This window comes from Tachypleus tridentatus, chromosome 8 (genome assembly GCF_004210375.1).
Source record: "Tachypleus tridentatus isolate NWPU-2018 chromosome 8, ASM421037v1, whole genome shotgun sequence".
NCBI lineage: Eukaryota > Metazoa > Arthropoda > Merostomata > Xiphosura > Limulidae > Tachypleus > Tachypleus tridentatus.
In genome coordinates, this window is record NC_134832.1 from 51762058 (window position 1) to 51782796 (window position 20739).

A 20739-nucleotide genomic window follows, 5' to 3' on the forward strand; every position below is an offset into this window, starting at 1 on the left:
CTCATCAAAGTATCGTGGGGTCAGCAAACTAAAGAAACCCAATTAGGTTAGCGACTACAAACTTTTTAAGTCTGTTCCTAATATATAGAATATTCCTAGTCGCAAAAGTACGAGTCATTCAGTTCTCGCGTAGAACCTTCAACAAGAAAAAAAAAAATTTTTTTTTTTTTAAGTCTGTTCCTAATATATAGAATATTCCTAGTCGCAAAAGTACGAGTCATTCAGTTCTCGCGTAGAACCTTCAACAAGAAAAAAAAAATCAGAAACCTTCCTGCCCACGAGTTATAAGCCCTCCTGCTAGTACAGCGGTAAGTCTACGAATTTACAACGCTAAAATCAGGGGTTCGATTCTCCTCCATGGGCTATGTTATAAAAAACACACAAACACGAGTTATAAGAAAAAAAGTGTCATAGCTTAGCAGGCATAGTCCACGATGGGATGGTAGTAAGTCTACAGAAATCAGAGGTTATATTACTGTGGCGGGAAGTGCTGATAGGCTATAACAGGTATAAAAAATAACCTAGGGTTAAATCAAGTTAAAAGAATATCTTTACACAGTACTGCTGTAAGAATTTACAATAATCGTTGTTAAAATTAGATAGATATATTTCTATGGTATATTACCTTTTCAGTAATAACTAGAAATGAATAGAATATATTCTTTTCCATTTAATTTCATATAAAAATTATTATAAAGCTATGTAACAGTTACGTTGATAGTTATGAATCTGTGTTATAGTTGAAGTGATAGTTATGAAATTGTGTTTTAGTTAATTTAGAATACGAAATACTAATTGTAACTTACCCGAAGTTTTAAAAATATTAAAGTTACAAAAAACATCTTTATTCCTTTACTTCAAACCGTTGTGTTATTTTCATAATAGCTTGTAAAACAAGACAAAGCAACAAATTTTCCATAATTTGAACAACTTTAAAAATTAGTTTCAGTTCTTAACAACTATCTTGTGTTTAACCTGAAATAAAACATTCCATATGAACCAGTTTTCAAGAAGGTGATGACTGTACTAAAGAAAGAAACGACAAAAAAATCCAAACACAGACAGTGGTGCTAAGAGTTATGTCTTTTATTTTAAGAACGAGTCGACAAAAAAAATCCAAACGCTGACAGTGGTGCTAAGAGTTATGTCTTTTATTTTAAGAACGAGTCGACAAAAAAAATCCAAACGCTGACAGTGATGCTAAGAGTTATGTTTTTGAGAAAGAGTCGACAAAAAAAATCCAAACGCTGACAGTGGTGCTAAGAGTTATGTCTTTTATTTTAAGAACGAGTCGACAAAAAAAATCCAAACGCTGACAGTGGTGCCATGAGTTATGTTTTTAACAAAGAGTCGACCAAAAAAACTCCAAACACAGACAGTGGTGCTAAGAGTTATGTCTTTTATTTTAAAAACGAGTCGACCAAAAAAACTCCAAACACAGACAGTGGTGCTAAGAGTTATGTCTTTTATTTTAAGAACGAGTCGACCAAAAAAAATCCAAACACAGACAGTGGTGCTAAGAGTTATGTCTTTTATTTTAAGAACGAGTCGACCAAAAAAAATCCAAACACAGACAGTGGTGCTAAGAGTTGTCTTTTATTTTAAGAACGAGTCGACAAAAAAACCCAAACACAGACAGTGGTGCCATGAGTTATGCCAGTTTTAATAGTTGGATTAAACACATCAAAGGTATACATAACACTTGGTAAAATCAATAAATAATACTAAAACTAGCCTACTTTATAGTGCGAATATACTTTCAACCAAGCTCTACAAAAAATAAATAGATATTGGGTCAGAAACTGTACAGAAAAATATAAACTGTCTTGTAGAGAAGCATTAGATATTCCTTGAATACTTATTATTTTAAATAAGAATATATACTTATAAAAAGAACTTGTTCGGATCCATTAAAATTAGGTACAGATGTTTAACTCTTCGTGTGTTGTTTTTTCTGTAACTTTCATGAAGAAATAAGGACAACAATTTCTCTTCTTTGGTTCTGGAAGAAGGTAGGAACACTAAGAAAATAGAAAAACAACATACGTTTAATTTATCAACTAGATGGCGTGTGTGTTAAATACATATATTTCTTACAGTCTTTGTTAAATTATGATTTTCCATGACGGAAAGATAAACATTCTTAAGTGCATCGTTTCTCGAAACTTTTCCTTCACTTAACGTCCCGTTTTGTCCATATTAAGTGACAAATTATGACCGATAACATAAATGTTACTAACTCTCTTCTGGGCCCGGCATGACCAGGTGGATTAAGGCGTTCGACTCGTAATCCGAGGGTCACGGGTTCGAATCCCCGTCGCACCAAACATGCTCGCCCTTTCAACCGAGGGGACGTTATAATGTGACAGTCAATCCCACTATTCGTTGGTAAAAGAGTAGCCTAAGAGTTGGCAGTGTGTGGTGATGACTAGATGCCTTCCCTCTAATCTAGGCATGGCCAGGTGGTCAAGGCGCTCGACTCGTAATCTGAGGGTCGTGGGTTCGAATCCCCGTCACACCAAACATGCTCGCCATTTCAGCCGTGGAGGCGTTATAATATGACGGTCAATCCCATTATTCTTTGGTAAAGGAGTAGCCCAAGAGTTGGTGGTGGATGGTGATGACTAACTGCCTTCCCTCTCTCTAGTCTTACACTGCTAAATTAGGGACGGCTAGCGCAGATAGCCCTCGTGTAGCTTTGTACGAAATTCAAAAAACAAACAAATCAATGGATTATTTAATTGTTTTGATTTTCGTAAGGTAGGACCTGTTTTCAACAATACAAGTCACGATGAAAATTTCAACCTGTATACTGCAACTTAGCAAAATAATTTACCTCCACGTTTGGTTTATTTGTTTTTGGAATTAAGCATAAATCTACACAATGGGCTATCTGTGCTCTGCCCACCACGGGTATTGAAACCCGATTTCTAGCGGTGTGAGTCCGCAGACGTATTGCTGTGCCATTAGGGGCCCTCTACGTTTGGAATTTCAACTTTATAAAAAATTTAACTTTCACGTCCCTAGCCCAAAAAAGATGCGTTATTATTTTTGTATTTTTCGAAGCACGTGTTTTACTTGTTCCATTTACGTGATATTTATTTTTAAAAAATCTTCCTCAACGTTAACTCAATTTTCTACCTCAACAAACTTTTAATTCCTCGAGAGAAGTAATGTATGTTAGGTAAACTGTTTTGTAAAACAACGTGTTAAAAATATTTAAGAAGTAAGATATTATGAATAGTTTAGTTAACGTTTACAAGAAGTAAAAGTTTGTTTGTTTTTCACCTGAGGTATGCTCGACAGCTTTTCGGATTCCTTATGTTAACATAGCGAATGACACTGGACAGGATGAAGAAGTCCTTGGGCAATGCAATGTCTCATACATACAGGTCCTCGCTTGTGAAATCCCAACTCCAGACTCCGAGGTGGAACATCATTGGGTTCGTCGTTACCTGGTTTAGTTGAATCGTTGTCATCTGGAACCATGGGGAAGAGTCGATTGAAGACACGGTTTACTGAGTCCATCGTGAGCTGTACTTCATCACTACTTGTCAGATCTACAACTGCAATAACGAGTTATTATTATTATAAAGTGTTTCGTCGCGGCTTTGTTAAGCTCAATGATTTTCTTTACCTTTTATCTGTTCATAACTTGTGTTTCTTTAAGCTAGTACAATTACAGCAAATTCTTAACGGTCAAAACTACATGGGAGCCACTTAACTAGATTGTATATAGTAACGGTTAAAACTACATGGAAGTCACTTAACTAGATTGTATCTAGTGACGGTTAAAACTACATGGAAGTCACTTAACGAGATTGTATCTAGTGACCGTTAAAACTACATGAAAGTCACTTTACGTGATTGTATATAGTGACGGTTAAAACTACATGGAAGTCACTTAACGAGATTGTATCTAGTGACGGTTAAAACTACATGAAAGTCACTTAACGAGATTGTATCTAGTGACGGTTAAAACTACATGGAAGTCACTTAACGAGATTGTATTTAGTGACGGTGAAAACTACATGGAAGTCACTTAACCAGATTGTATCTAGTGACGGTTAAAACTACATGTAAGTCACTTAACTAGATTGTATATAGTAACGGTTAAAACTACATGGAAGTCACTTAACTAGATTGTATCTAGTGACGGTTAAAACTACATGGAAGTCACTTAACGAGATTGTATCTAGTGACGGTTAAACTTACATGAAAGTCACTTAACGAGACTGTATATAGTGACGGCTAAAACTACATGGAAGTCACTTAACGAGATTGTATCTAGTGACGGTTAAAACTACATGAAAGTCACTTAACGAGATTGTATCTAGTGACGGTTAAAACTACATGGAAGTCACTTAACGAAATTGAATCTAGTGACGATTAAAACTAAATGAAAGTCACTTAACGAGACTGTATCTAGTGACGGTTAAAACTACATGGAAGTCACTTAACGAGATTGTATATAGTAGCGGTTAAAACTACATGGAAGTCACTTAACTAGATTGTATCTAGTAACGGTTAAAACTACATGGAAGTAACTTAACTAGATTGTATCTAGTGACGGTTAAAACTACATGGAAGTCACTTTACGAGATTGTATCCATTGACGGTTAAAATAACATGGAAATCACTTAACGAGATTGTATCCAGTGACGGTTAAAATAACATGGAAGTCACTTTACGAGATTGTATATAGTGACGGCTAAAACTACATGGAAGTCACTTAACGAGATTGTATCTAGTGACGGTTAAAACTACATGGAAGTCACTTAAGGAGATGGTATCTAGTGACGGTTAAAATAACATGGAAGTCACTTAACGAGATTGTATCCAGTGACGGTTAAAATAACATGGAAGTCACTTTACGAGATTGTATCCAGTGACGGTTAAAATAACATGGAAGTCACTTTACGAGATTGTATCCAGTGACGGTTAAAATAACATGGAAGTCACTTTACGAGATTGTATCCAGTGACGGTAAAAATAACATGGAAATCTCATAACAAAATTGTATCCAGTGACGGTTAAAATAACATGGAAGTCACTTAACGAGATTGTATCTAGTGACGGTTAAAACTACATGGAAGCCACTTAACGAGATTGTATATAGTAACGGTTAAAACTACATGGAGGTCACTTAACTAGATTGTATCTAGTGACGGTTAAAACTACATAAAAGTCACTTAACGAGATTGTATCTAGTGACGGTTAAAATTATATGAAAGTCACTTAACGAGATTGTATCTAGTGACGGCTAAAACTACATGAAAGTGACTTAACGAGATTGCATCTAGTGACGGTTAAAACTACATGAAAGTCATTTAACGAGATTGTATATAGTGACGGTTAAAACTACATGGAAGTCACTTAACGAGATTGTATCTAGTGACGGTTAAAACTACATGAAAGTCACTTAACGAGATTGTATCTAGTGACGGTTAAAACTACATGGAAGTCACTTAACGAGATTGTATATAGTAATGGTTAAAACTACATGGAAGTCACTTAACTAGATTGTATCTAGTGACGGTTAAAACTACATGGAAGTCACTTAACGAGATTGTATCTAGTGACGGTTAAAACTACATGGAAGTCACTTATCAGAGATTGTATCTAGTGACGGTTAAAACTACATGGAAGCCACTTAACGAGATTGTATCTAGTGACGGTTAAAATTACATGAAAGTCAGTTAACGAGATTGTATCTAGTGACGGCTAAAAGTACATGGAAGTCACTTAACGAGATTGTTTATAGTGACGGTTAAAATTACATGGAAGTCACTTAACGAGATTGTATCTAGTGACGGTTAAAACTACATGGAAGTCACTTAACGAGATTGTATCTAGTGACGGTTAAAACTACATGGAAGTCACTTAACGAGGTTGTTTCTAGTGACGGTTAAAACTACATGGAAGTCACTTAACTAGATTGTATCTAGTGACGGTTAAAACTACATGGAAGTCACTTAAAGAGATTGTATCTAGTAACGGTTAAAACTACATGGAAGTCAACGAGATTGTATATAGTGACGGTTAAAACTACATGGAAGCCACTTAACGAGATTGTATATAGTAACGGTTAAAACTACATGGAAGTCACTTAACTAGATTGTATCTAGTGACGGTTAAAACTACATGAAAGTCATTTAACGAGATTGTATATAGTGACGGTTAAAACTACATGGAAGTCACTTAACGAGATTGTATCTAGTGACGGTTAAAACTACATGAAAGTCACTTAACGAAATTGTATCTAGTGACGGTTAAAACTACATGGAAGTCACTTAACTAGATTGTATCTAGTGACGGTTAAAACTACATGGAAGTCACTTGAGATTGTATCTAGTGACGGTTAAAACTACATGGAAGCCACTTAACGAGATTGTATCTAGTGACGGTTAAAATTACATGAAAGTCACTTAACGAGATTGTATCTAGTGACGGCTAAAACTACATGGAAGTCACTTAACGAGATTGTATATAGTGACGGTTAAAATTACATGGAAGTCACTTAACGAGATTGTATCTAGTGACGGTTAAAACTATATGGAAGTCACTTAACGAGATTGTATCCAGTGACAAAGGATCTCTCGCATTTTGAAGTTATTACAGAAAAATATATTTTAGATTTTTTTTCTCTCACTATTCTATCGCTAACTTAGCTGAAAAACAAAAAACAAGCGTTCTTTATCATCGTTGAGATACGGAAAACATCACGTGCTTAGTAGCGGTCATCTGTTTCATAACGGGATTGTAAGGCATATTTGCTATCTAAACAGAAGAACATTGTATGAGACATGGCACGAGGTCGACTGTGAAGAAAAACACCTGATTTAAAATAACATTTTTTAAAAGTTTTTCTGAGGCATATGTGTGTTCTATACGAAGTTTATTTCAGGTTGATCTTAAAAGAGTTGCTGGTGGTTTTATTAGTAACGGAAGTTAGTAGATAAACTAAGATAACCTATACTCAGAGCAAGAAAACTCCAGCTATAAAAGAAACTGCTTATGTACCCATATTTGGTGAGTAATTAACTGAATAGTCTGATGACATCATAACAAATAGGGTTTTGACTGATCGCATAGATTATTGTCAATAGCTTCTGATCAAAGTAAACTAAGGTTACTGCAGATCATTGTTTGCTTCGCTTGTTCTTCTGACAAAAACTGACAAATTTACACATTTTCATTTACATAAGGTCTGAATAAAACAACACATGAATCAAGATTTACGTGTATTTATACGAAAGTTATACAAAAATGTTTAGAAGTGAGTAGTTTTTGGAGATTTGCAACTGTAATGTAAATCACTTTCACGTATCAGGCCACAAATATAGTCTCCCATCGTGTTTTCGTTATACGCTCCCAGGTCACAAAAGCAAAGTTTGAAGAGAAAAATAGGTCATTTCCATTTACTTTAGGGCCCGGCATGGCCAAGCGTGTTAAGACGTGCGACTTGTAATCTGAGGGTCGCGGGTTCGCATCCCCGTCGGGCCAAACATGCTCTCCCTTTCAGCCGTGGGGGCGTTATTATGTGACGGTCAATCCTACTATTCGTTGGTAAAAGAGTAGCCCACGAATTGGTGGTGACGACTAGCTGCCTTCCCTCTAGTCTTACACTGCTAAATAAGGGACGGCTAGCACAGATAGCCCTCGAGTAGCTTTGGGCGAAATTTAAAACAAAACAAACCATTTATTTTAGACATTTAGCAATTGGGAAATAACACTTTCTGCCCAGGAACAATAAAAAATAAAAACTGTGTTAGATAGTGCTGTCAGCGAAATCAAACTTAAATAAAGTTAATAAATAACACACACGTAATTTCCTCTTTTTATGTTTTAAAAATGCAAAACTAGAAGAAAATTGGATTATTTCGTCTGCAAAACGAATAATCACGAAACGTTATCCATGCAATCGGTAAATGGGATTAATTCCCTTTCTGGAGCCAAGAAATGTTGAAAGTCCAACACTGTCGTATTCAGACTTATCGTTCCGTATCGGTTTTCATAATTGAATTTTTGTTGATACGTTCTACTGTAGGTCCTTAATAAAATAATCATAAACAAAGAAAGAATTATGTTTATATATATAGAAATGTGTTTAAAATATATTTTAAAATAAGTTTAACAAGTAAACAGATAATAGAATAAAAATTTAAAATATTTATTCTAGTACATAATTAAAAGATGCTCCCCTGTCAATTGCTACACCCTTTAGCACTTCATTAAGCAACAGTTAGGTAATAGGTTGAAACGTTTGTTTTAATATGTATGATGAATACGCACAGTACCACCCAAATATAAAGTTATTTGGTTAAACAGAAATAGAGAATCACACATTTTCTCATCTCGATATGACAACAATTTAATAAGTTATTCCATTTTACGAATGTTTGGAAGAGAACCAGCGTTTTGATTTATGTTGACAAAGATTTAACGTGTTTTTCTATAATACTTTAATACTGATAAACTGGTGGTTTTAACACGTTGCGTATTGTAGTCATTATTGGTTAGTAAACACTTCATTTTGAAAAGCAAACGCATGCGTAAATGAGATAGCAGACTCGGTTTACTTTAATAAATGGCTCCTGGAGTTAGGAGTTCGATTCCCTCACAGATAAAACAGCAGATAAACCAATGTGGCTTTTCTCTATAAAGAGAAATAAACAAACAAAACTTTACTAAAAACATCTTATTGTAATGGTTGTAGTTAATATAAAGAAGTTAGTCAACCAGATAACAGTTACGCTTGGTTTGTTTTGAATTTCGCGCAAAGCTACACGAGGGCTATCTGCGCTAGCCGTCCCTAATTTAGCAGTGTAAGACTAGAGGGAAGGCAACTAGTCATCACCACCTACAGCCAACTCTTGGGCTACTTTTTTATAAACGAATATTGGGATTGACAGTCACATTATAACTCTCCTACGGCTGAAAGGACAAGCATGTTTGGTGCGACTCTTGATGGATCCTCACCAAAGTTTACATGAAGGTTTGTTGCATCCATGAGGAGATAATGGAAGTTACCAGTATTACATTTCGTGTGTTTTTGTGTTGTTGTTTTTACAAGTACATGTAAGGAAAGCAACTTCTTATTTCCTGAGACAAACTTTCATTAATTATGTGTTTACATAACTTCCGTCCAAGGGACGGATATTCCAGTTAGCATTTAAAAACGTAGTGCGAGATGACATCTTCAAAATATTGTCCATTCTTTTGGAGGTCAGGTCTTCCGTAAGAAAAAATCCCAAACCAATCTTATGAATTCCAGGCAAAGCGAGAGACATACTTAATGTTAAAGCCTCAGTGACTTCTTAGTATTTCGTTTCCAAACAAAAATATGGGAAAAAATCGTAAAACGTTGCTATGTAACAAATCTTATATAGATAGTTACATATTAAAAGATAGATGGACATTACTCACTCTCCGATACTTACGTGGTTATACTAAAGCAAGTATGTAAGAAATGGCTAGATAAAGCGTTTTATACGCTCTGATATTTAATGAGTTACACAAAGACAGGTTTTATAAAAGATAGATAGATAGAAGAACATTCCAGACTACGATAGTTAATTAATTAATTTTTTTAGTTAGTTAATTATATAAGGATAGATTTTATAAAAAAACAACAACATTAATTGATATCAGACAAGAAAACCAATGACCCGATCGCTTTCGTAAAGCGAACTTGTTCTTATGATGGAGGAATACTTTTTACAGTAGTCGTGATTCGTCTCATTCTCACGAACCGTTGATTTGTTTCATCCATATATAAATTACTACTCATCCAGTTAACAAGGCGTAGCTTACTTTTTCTTCATGATTTTAGGGGTAGGTAAACAACTTTATATATGACTTCGACTGCAATGTTTTTTTTTATTACTTTGCTAGAAATATCACAATTAAATACGTACCATTCAATGTTCACAGACACGAACAGAGAAACGTTCCTTGTAGACTTTGTGACCTTCCAAAGGAAACACATTTCGTCAGTAATGTCTGGCCAAATATGATTCAGAGAAGTTCCATACAAACCACATTAACCAGAAGAAAAATGTATTTTCACCATTAGTCATCAGATGTTTCCCTACAAGCAGTGTGTACTCTATATATTGACAGGTAATTGTGGTTATAAAACTAATACCATTAAGAAGTAATTGGTGTCACGTGATATCATTCAATGTTGTCTTTATCGAGTTTACTTTCTTCTGTATATAAAAGACCATTCAATAAATTGTTTGTTTGTTCTGTTTATGATACTAACTAGGCTTAAAATTACCAGAAACGTAGCTTAACATACGAATATGCTTTGTTTTTGTTTCTGGTCCACCTACACAAGTCCAGCATGGCCAAGTGTGTTAAGGCGTTCGGCTCGTAATCCGACTCAACTTAGCCTATAAAATAAATTCAAACATGGATCAGCCTTAGCAGGTATACAGGATAATGATAAGAAATTTAGAAATGAACAGATGACAACTAACTGTCGGTTGCTTAAAATGATCAAACCCCAATCTATCAACCGATTTATCATTTACTGGCCAGGTGGTTAGGGCGCTCGACTCATAATCTGAGAATCGCGGTTTCGAATCCCCGTTACACCAAACATGCCCGTCCTTTCAGCCGTGGGGGCGTTATAAAGTTACAGTCAATCCCACTATTCGTTGGTAAAAGAGTAGTCCAAGAGTTGGCGGTGGGTGGTGATGACTAGCTGCCTTCCCTCTAGTCTTACACTACTAAATTAGGGACGGCTGGTACAGACAGCCCTCGTGTAGCTTTGTGCGAAATTCAAAACAAACAACTAAACCACCTACACAATAGGTTGCCTATCTGTACAGTCGGTTTTTTGTTGTTGTTTTTTGCGTTAAAAGCCTCCAAATTTACCCCTGATCTACGAATATGTCAATTTTTTTTATTGTTTGTTTTTGAATTTCGCACAAAGCTACTCGAGGGCTATCTGTGCTAGCCGTCCCTAATTAAGCAGTGTAAGACTAGAAGGAAGGCAGCTAGTTATCACCACCCACCGCCAACTCTTGGACTACTCTTTTACCAAGGAATAGTGGGATTGACCGTCACATAATAACGCCCCCACGGCTGAAAGGGCGAGCATGTTTAGCGCGACGGAATCAAATTTCGAAAAATGAAGAATAAAATGCTACCTAATTTAGGCACAAGCATTTCTATTATAAAATAACTAAAATATAACGATAGTTTTTTTTATTTGTTTTAGAAAGACGTGTAACTGTTGTTCCTTTCATGTTGTAAATAAAGATTGATTTGTTTTGCAGCTAAAATATTGAAATATTAAATTAATTTTCAGATTTCTTTTGTCAAGTTTTTATGGAATAATATAAAGCCAACAATAGACTAGCTGTCGTTGTTTGAAGTTAAGCACAAAGTTACACAATAAGCTAACTGTACTCTGCCCACTACGGTATTGAAACCCGGTTTCTAGCCTTCTAATTTCGCAGGCTGTGACACTGTTGGGTCAAAAGTTCCCCTATCTTTTGTATAAATGAAAACTAATTTATTAATTATCGTAGAAAAAGACAAACAAAAACTTACGAGCTTACGTTACATTATAACAATTTGGAGTCGATAAGGCTACTAAAGCACTAAAATTTGGGGCTTGATTATCTGTGGTGGGCATAGCAATTAGTCTAGTGAATTTTGATCTAAAATAATCAGCCAACCAACCAACCAGAATAATTTATTTGTATAAATACACAATAACGTTTGACATCACAATACAGCTTATATCGTAAACATAACACTATATAACAAAGTTTTCACTTAGTTCTGGACAGAAAGTGTTATTTCACAATTGCTTATGCCTAAAGTAAATAGAAAAGACCTATTTTTCTCTTCAAACTTTGCTTTTGTGACCTGGGAGTGTATAACGAAAACATGATGGGAGACTATATTTGGGGGCTGATATGTAAAAGTGATTTACATTACAGTCGCAAATCTCAAAAAACTACTCACTTCTAAACATTTTTGTATAACTTTAGTATAAATACATGTAAATATTGATTTATATGTTATTTTATTCAGACCTTATGTAAATGAAAATGTGCAAATTTGTCCGTTTTTACATAGAAAATAGGTTAGTTTCTAAATTTCATTATCCAAGTCACAAAAGCAAAGTTTGAAGAGAATAATGGCCATTTTCTGTACTTGTACAACATAAGCAATTAAGAAATAACACCAGGAACAAAATTTGTGTTACATAGTGTAATTTCGGTTGTCACTTGTGTTACTGTATGAATTATCGACCGTGAAACTAACAGACAAGATAGAGCCAATTGGCAATATAATAAAAATAATTGTTCACACATTTATTAAATCACAAGAGCAATAATTTCACGGCCATAACATTCGCACAATAACAATATTGACGCAATCGCAAAAATACTAAACATTAACTGACCTGGTCAGAATTAATAATTTATTAGTACTGTATGCGTTAACAAGTCCAATTTTACTGTGAAATACAATTACAGTTTTCGTTTCAGTCGTCCCACACAATTCCAGGTTTTCTAAAAGTTCGATCGTGGTGATTCGTAGCAGTGGATTTAGCCTCTTGCAGAAGGTACTGGTTTCACACCTGCTTTTATGTTCTCTCATGTAACACTAGAAACTTCTAGACTGTTAGAAATTATCAGATGCTTTTTGGAAAGATAGATTTTAGTAAGTTCGCTGACTTCCATTTTGTATTCCACAAAATATCGACACTTTTTAGACTTATAGGCCTAATTTACGAGCGTTCCAGAACATTCAACAAATTTTGGTTCAGGAATATTTTATAAGAATCAGTCATAGAATTATGTTAAGGGATCTGACCAGTTATTAAGTTCTGTATTAAAAACTGTAACGTACACGTCTAACCATTACAGTATCAGTGTTAGTTATTAATACTACTAAGTAACAATTGTTAAGCACAACTTAATAAACAATAAGTTTGTTTCTTGTAAAGCACCACTCAGTGAATAATCAGTTTGTTTCTTTGTTCATTGTTAAGCAGAACGCAGTGAATAACAAGTTTGTTGTTTATTTACTATCAAGCGCAAAGGTTTATAACGGGCTATCTGTGTTGTGCCCACCTAAATTAAAAACAGGATTTTAACACTATAAACATTCAAGCAAAACCGTGATGAGATAGTTAAACCTTTAATACAGGGGTTCTTAACCAGGGGTGCCCGCACCCCTAGGGGGTGCGAAGATGATTCCCAAGGGGTGCGAGGATGCCCATGAATAATTAAAGCAAATCTATATTTTTACATAAGAGTATGCTTTATATTTCTCCTAAGAAGAAACATTTTTGCTTCAGCAGTGTTCCGAGATAAAGTTAAACCTAAACTTGATTTCCCAATGAAGTGGTAAAGTTGCATCAGATTCCAATACAGGGTAAACAAACGGGTATGTCATTTGGATAGACGAGGAAGGGACGCGTACAGGACACGTGCGCAACACGGAGAGAGAGGGAGGTTATCATCACGTCTCAGTCCACACCACCCATCCGTGCCATCAACACGTGAGTTATGGTCTCCCTGTTTCAATGTTGTTTTTTTTCTGATGCATAACAGTAGGGTGGAAGATTGGTTATGTATTATTTCAGATTTTGCTTTCTACACATTTATTTAAATGAGCGATGGGTTGTTTACATAACATACATCATCACTGTAGCAGTGTAGCCGTTACAATATTTTCATAGAATGTATTGTCATGCCTACAAATCTACTGATTAAACCAGGTATTTCAGTCTCTCCATCACATATTTTAGAGATAATTCATAAAAAAAAGAAAACACCTACACATGAATGTGTTTCTTTTCCAGATTTGTCTGCAGTATGTCGAAGAAACGAAAGTGGAATGACGAATATGTCAAGTTTGGTTTCACCTGTACTACAGAGAAGGATGGGACACAACGTCCACAGTGTATCCTGTGCAGCACACTCTTCTCCAATGCGAACTTGAAGCCATCAAAGCTTGATGAACATTTCAAGAACAAACATGGTGGCAGGGATGCAGGAAATGACATTATGACATTAAGGGTCAAAAGAGCTAGGTTTGATCAGGTTGGCACATTGCCGACTTATGGATTTTCGCCAACAGAGAAACCTTTACTGCGTGCTTCTTATGAAGTTGCATACCAGATTGCTAAATCAAAGAAACCCCATACAATTGGTGAGGAACTGATCAAGCCATGCGCCCTTGAAATGGCAAAGATTGTTCTCGGCAAGGAAGCTGAGAAAAAACTCCAACAAGTGTCTTTGTCAAATGATGTAATCCATAACCGAATCATCGACATGAGTGTTGACATCCTGGAACAAGTTGTAGCTGACATCAAGGCTAGTCCAGTTAAGATTAGCCTACAAGTGGATGAATCAACAGATGTATCCAACTGTTGTCAGCTATTGGCAGTAGTTCGTTACGTGAAGGAGAAAAAAGTGGAAGAAAGTTTCCTTTTCTGTCAGTCCTTAAAGACAACTGCACAAGCTATAGATGTGCTTAACAAAATACAAGAATTTTTCTCAAAAAACGAACTTCACCTTGACAAAATTGGTTCAATATGTACAGATGGTGCACCAGCAATGCTGGGCAATCGTTCTGGGTTTGCTGCATTAATGAGGAAAGAAGTTCCTAATCTGAAAATCACTCACTGCTTTCTTCATCGTCACTCTCTTGCAGCAAAGACATTGCCCCCAGATCTCAAGAAAACTCTGGATATTTGTGTCAAGGTTGTAAACTTTATTCGCAGCCGAGCTTTGAATCATCGATTGTTTCAGTCACTTTGTGAGGAAATGGGTCAGGAACACACTGTTTTTTTGTACCACACTGAAGTGAGGTGGTTGTCACGTGGTCGTGTGCTGTTTCGTGTGTTTGAACTGAGAGGAGAAATTCATCAGTTTCTCCGTGAAAGGGTACAAGAACTGGCTATATATTTCAAAGAACCTAGTTTTGTTCAGATGCTTGCCTATTTGGCTGATGTGTTTTTAGCTCTCAATGAACTCAATCTCTCTCTGCAAGGAAGGGGACTCAACATTGTGACTGCAAGCGCGAAATTGGCTGCATTCAAAGAAAAACTTGTCTTGTGGATAAAGCGTGTGAAGATGGGGAATTTGGCAAATTTCCCTGCCTGGAAGAGACAGTCACAGAAAATTCTACCCTGCATCCAGACTTTGTTGCAAAAGTTGTTGAACATATGCAGATGCTGCGTACTTTATTTGAGGGTTACTTCTCGTGTGGAGAGCTGCAAACCTATGACAACTGGATCCTGAATCCTTTCATGCAGAATTTGGAAGATGTCAGCGGCATCAAGGAATATCTCATCGACCTTAGACACAATCGTGAAATACAAATGGAGTTCACCAATAGTCAGCTGGAACACTTCTGGGCTTCTCAGCTGGAAGCATACCCTGCATTAGCGAAGAAAGCTCTTGAAGTGCTGGTACCATTTGCAACTACTTACTTGTGTGAACAAGGATTTTCTTGTCTACTTCACATCCAAACAAAATGCAGAAATCGGCTGAATTCTGAACATGACATGCGAGTGGCACTCAGTGCAAAGACGCCAAGATTTGATGCCATCATTGAGAAAAAACAGCAGCAACGAAGTCACTAAGTTTACTGTGCATTACAGGCTAAATAAAAACATCATTAACAAAATTGAAATTAATTTTTCATTATGTACCCTGAATTTTTGTCTTGAAAAAAGGTATGCTGTATGTATGAAGATTAAAAAAATTTTTGATTACATCAACTTTGTATTTTTAGCTTTTTTTATATTTAAGTTTCCAGGGGGTGCGAGAAATGATTACTGATTTGAAAGGGGTGCAAACACTGAAAAAGGTTAAGAACCACTGCTTTAATACATGGAACACTTCAATTTATAAGCACTTTAAGAGTTAAAACTCATTAATCTCAATAAGAAAAAAACATTAAACACATTTGTTCCTATTAGTTATCCTTCACTACAGAAAAGGCCCGGCATGGCCAGGTGGTTAAGGCACTCGACTCGTAACCCGAGGGTCGCGGGTTTGAATCCCCGTCACACCAAACATGCTCACCCTTTCGGCCGTGGGGGCGTTATAATGTGACGGTCAATCTCACTATTCGTTGGCAAAAGAGTAGCCAAAGAGTTAGTAGTGGGTGGTGATGTAAGACTAGAGGGAAGGCAAACAATCATCATTACCCACCGCCAACGTTTGGGCTACTCTTTTACCAACGAATAGTAGGATTGACCGTAACATTATAACGCCCAAACGGCTGAAAGGGCAAGCATGTTTGGTGCAACGGGGATGCGAACCCGTGACCCTCAGATTACGAGTCGCACGTCTTAACCCACCTGGCCATGCCGGGCCGTCCCAGGATGATAGCATATTAAGCCTGGAAATTTACTACTGATTGCTTATACACTGAGATTGTAGTAAAAACAGTGAGTAGAGATCTTAAGTGAATTTACCTTTCAGAAAATTATTTACTACATTCTGAACGAGTCTCACCAAACATGGTCATCATTTCAATCGTAGGGGCGTCATAATGTCATGGTCAATCCAACTATTCGTTAGTAAAAGAGTAACCCAAGGGTTAGCGATGGGTAGTGATGACTAGCTGTCTTCCCACTAAATTAGGGACAGCTAGCGCAGATAGCCCTTGTGTAGCTATGCACGAAATTCAAAAGACACCAAACAAACTGAATCAGTCTAAATAGACGTTATAATTGAATATAATTAAATTACTTTATCTAAACGAACGTTCATAATTGAATGTAAATTAATTAATCGTATAGTGTTGTTTCAAAAGTTAGTGAGTCTCCCATCTGAAATTAATTGTTTTATATATTTATCTCCACACTTCAATTCTATTTTTCTTACTGCTAGTATTTATCGTGTAAAGGAGATTGTTTTAACCCTAGTTTCTTTAAACCAACAAATAAATAATTTTATAAAGTTGTAGTTGTCTATATATACTAAAGAACTTATAATATATTACGAGCTAAATGGGGTGTTTGTGAGAATTCAAAGCTCCTTTGAATTCTAATTTATAACTTGAAAACTGGATACGTTTTTACTGGTAAAAACACAGTAAGAGGTTGGCTCCCTAAAGACAACAGACGTACAGTGTACCAAGTGTTGAGTATCTACACGTTAAAGTCATCCAATTGTCATGTATTATCGTCTGGTGATTTCTGTTTCTCCCTGAATTTAAACTTTCTAAAGGAATATTATATATCTGTAAAAAACTAACGTCAAATGTAGCATCGTTTATACTAGAAGTACTTTTAGTTTATGTAAACTACAGAGGAAGCAAATCGAGTTGTCTTTGCAGCACCTTAGTATTCTACAAAATGTTTGGATGTCAAGCCGTTTTCTTACTTCTATTGATTTTTACATGTGTACCACCCTACAGTGAACAGAAAAGGATTTAAAGGATTCTTCAATGAATCTTTTGTCCGAATGTTTTTTTAGGGTTTTGTGTCATTCGTTACGATCTTTATTATGAACCACCACCATGATTCGTGACGTGCGCAAACATTGAGCATGCTCATTTCATGATCCTTTTTAACACTTTTCTTTAAGGTTAGATAATTTTAATAAGTTAAATCTCTGTTGTTTCACTGATGTGATTTGTGGATAGTTTCTGTCCACAAACTCCTCTCAAATGCTGGACCTACAAAGGTCCATCTTGGCGAGCGAATTCTAGGGTGCTTGGGATGATCTCATCCCTATGAGGTAGCCTTTCGATCCTTATTTAGCTGGGTTTGTCGAGAGAGGCTTCAATGCACCCATAAGACCACTCAAGCATGATGTGAGTCAAGAAGTATGTTTTTAGGGGCGCATTCGCTCTACTTAGATTCTGACCGAAAATATATGTTTATAAGCATACAATATTGTTGAAAGTTCTCTAACTATACCAAAATGAAAAGAACTTTTGAATTTTTTTGTGGTTTCAAATAATTGACAAAAGGTATTGCAAACTAGTATATTACCATTACATATATATATTCCAAATGTTCTTAATACGTTGCAATAAAAATGTAAACGTATTCCTTTCTCCAGCGGCCCGGCATGACCAGGTATTTAAGGCGCTCGACTCGTAGTCTGAAGGTCACGGGTTCTAATCCTCATCACTCAAAAACATGATCGTCCTCTCAGCTATGGGACCGTTATAAAGTTACGTTCAATCCCACTATTCGTTTGTAAAAGAGTAACCCAAGAGTTGGCGGTGGTTGATGATGACTACCTGTCTTTCCTCTAGTCTTACACTGCTAAATTAGGGACGGCTAGCGCAGATAGCTCTCTTTTAGCTTTGCGCAAAATTCAAAACAAACCTTTCTCCTGTCAAGTTAATGGTGAGTCTGGAGGCTCACAACACTATGTAGCTTTGCCCTTAACAGCAAACAAGGAAACTTACCCGGAAAATATCTTTATAATGATTGCATGTTTCCACCCAGTTCGATAAAACTATGATTTATATACATCTACTATATTATTTAAAATTTACTTAAATCCTTCCACTAATTATCTCAAGCTTAAAGGTCATTATAACTTTATTATCTAATAAACGTTAACCAGTGAGGTTGATTTAATTACGAAGATAAATAATTATTCAGGGAATAGTCAGGACACTATGCATCATATTTAATTATTTTAAAACGAGATAAAGGTTTCATGAGTCTCTATCGTTTTAATTATCACCTGAAGAAATTTGTAGCTCAGTGAATATAAAGTTTTAGAACAATTTTCTCGTCTGAATCCAATGATGTTGCCAATTTCCAAAATTGTTGAAGAACGGTGCCTTTAGGTACCGCGAGACGTGCCAAACGAATCTTGAAATTTAGTATAGCATTACGCTGTTCTGCTTTTATTCAACGAATAACTAGCATTGTTTGTTTGTTTTCGAATTTTGCGCAAAGCTACACAAGGGCTATCTGCGCTAGACGTCCCTAATTTTGCAGTGCAAGACTAGAGAGAATGCAGCTAGTTATCACCACCCACCGCCAACTCTTGGGCTACTCTTTTACCAACGAATAGTGGAATTGTCCGTCACATTATAACGTCTTCAGGGCTGAAAGGGCGAGCATGTTTGGTGTGACGGGATGAGGATCTTGGATACTGATGATTATAATATATAAATCGAGACTTTTGATAAATCAAATCTAAGGAAGTTTGAGTGGTTGTCATTAATCATCGATTTGTTTAATCGATTATTATTATTCACCACGTGAATCTAATATGTACTTTTGGAATATCCACAATCTGTAAGTTATTCTACGGGGTTATTAACATCAAATTGAGTCAAGTCCTCTTTTTAAACTCTATTCCTTCTAGTCTTATAAAAATGAAATCTGGAAGGACTACTTTATATTCTAAACGTAAAATGTTATTAAATAAAAATATATGAACTCATTTTTTTTAAGAGTATTAATGCAATGCAATTAATGCAATTAATTTCAAAAGGCTGATTAACGTTCGTGTCTTGTATCGTACCAACTAGTTTCCTATGTCTCAGTGAACTATAAAACTTTTCATAAACAATATTCAATGATATTTATAGTTGTACAAAGCCTATTGTTTTCCATTTCTAACATGTTTTAAAACACGAATACAGGTTATAAAACAAAATGTTTCATGAAGAATTCGAGTGTATTTGTTTGAATAACTGAATATTCATTTTGCTTAAGTTTATTTTAAAGTAATACTGTTTAAATACTTGTAATTATTTGTGTTAACGTCTCATATCTTAAAAAGTGCAAAATCTTTAGGGTTACAAGATATATTAATTAATTTAATTTCTTCTCGCTTTAAATGACCCACAACTTTAAAATTCAACAAAAGTTACAGCTTCATTTCCAATGTTGACCTGAGTTTGAGTGTGTCATTAAGTTCGAGATAAAGTTCAAGAAAAAAAGGACAAAGTACGACATTGATATTTGTAACTTTAATATGTATTTAAAATAAATATTGAATTATAACGATATCTGTTCTTACGATAAAAAAAGCATTCTAATTCTATATGTTCATAAAACAGTTACACTAACCTGTCAGAGTTACCACTAAAGCCAAGAAAAGAGCAATATTCCAGTTCCTCATTTTCAGGATCTCTGGCTGTAAGGCTTAGAGACGAAAGTTCGTTAAAATATTATAAGGGTCCTTACAATAAGCTGATAGGTCTTTAAGCTGTGGCTTGTCTAGTTGTTATTGTTTTTTCCTAGATTACCATAAGTAGGCTGACGATCTGAAGCACGTGCCTAATGTTGAACCAATAGAGGTGAGCTCTTATATTGTTTCTAGGTGCCTGGTTGAGTTCTACCGGTCCGTTCACTTCTACTTTGTAAAGAGTAGCTCTCAGCAGTGACGTCCTAATGAAACACACTTAGTGACTGGTGCATTATTAGTGACGTCAGAGACATCCTCCCATACGTCAGGTAAGAGGGAAACAAGTCGCTTCAAGTAACCAAACGCTGGTGACATGTATAAGTGAACAGGACTTTTTTCCTGGTGCACTCAAACGTGAGAGTGATAGAGCTAATAATCGTCTTCCCCACCCCCTCTTTTTACCCTGATATGGAAAGAAGTTAGCTGATCATTTCCACCAGTGTTCTTAAATTGTCACATTTGATAAAGTATGATGATCCTTTCAGACAGATGCACTCTGTTCCAATTTGATTTAACAACTTTATAATTTTACTCGCTATATATTTTCTTCCACAGCCTTAAAATAACATTGCTC

The 20739-nt window shown here is 35.7% G+C and overlaps 1 long non-coding RNA gene across 2 annotated transcripts; it reads right to left on the reverse strand.

Annotated features, from left to right (window-relative positions):
- Positions 1-1604: 1604 nt before the first annotated feature.
- Positions 1605-20353, reverse strand: LOC143222394 (uncharacterized). 2 transcript variants are annotated; one of them, XR_013012222.1, is made up of 3 exons: positions 20048-20353; positions 3289-3566; positions 1605-2021 (listed from the first exon to the last, which is right to left on the reverse strand). It is a non-coding gene; the product is annotated as an uncharacterized LOC143222394 (long non-coding RNA). The 2 variants fall into 2 exon arrangements; XR_013012224.1 differs by having other exon boundaries at positions 1606-2021; positions 3289-3560.
- Positions 20354-20739: the final 386 nt, after the last annotated feature.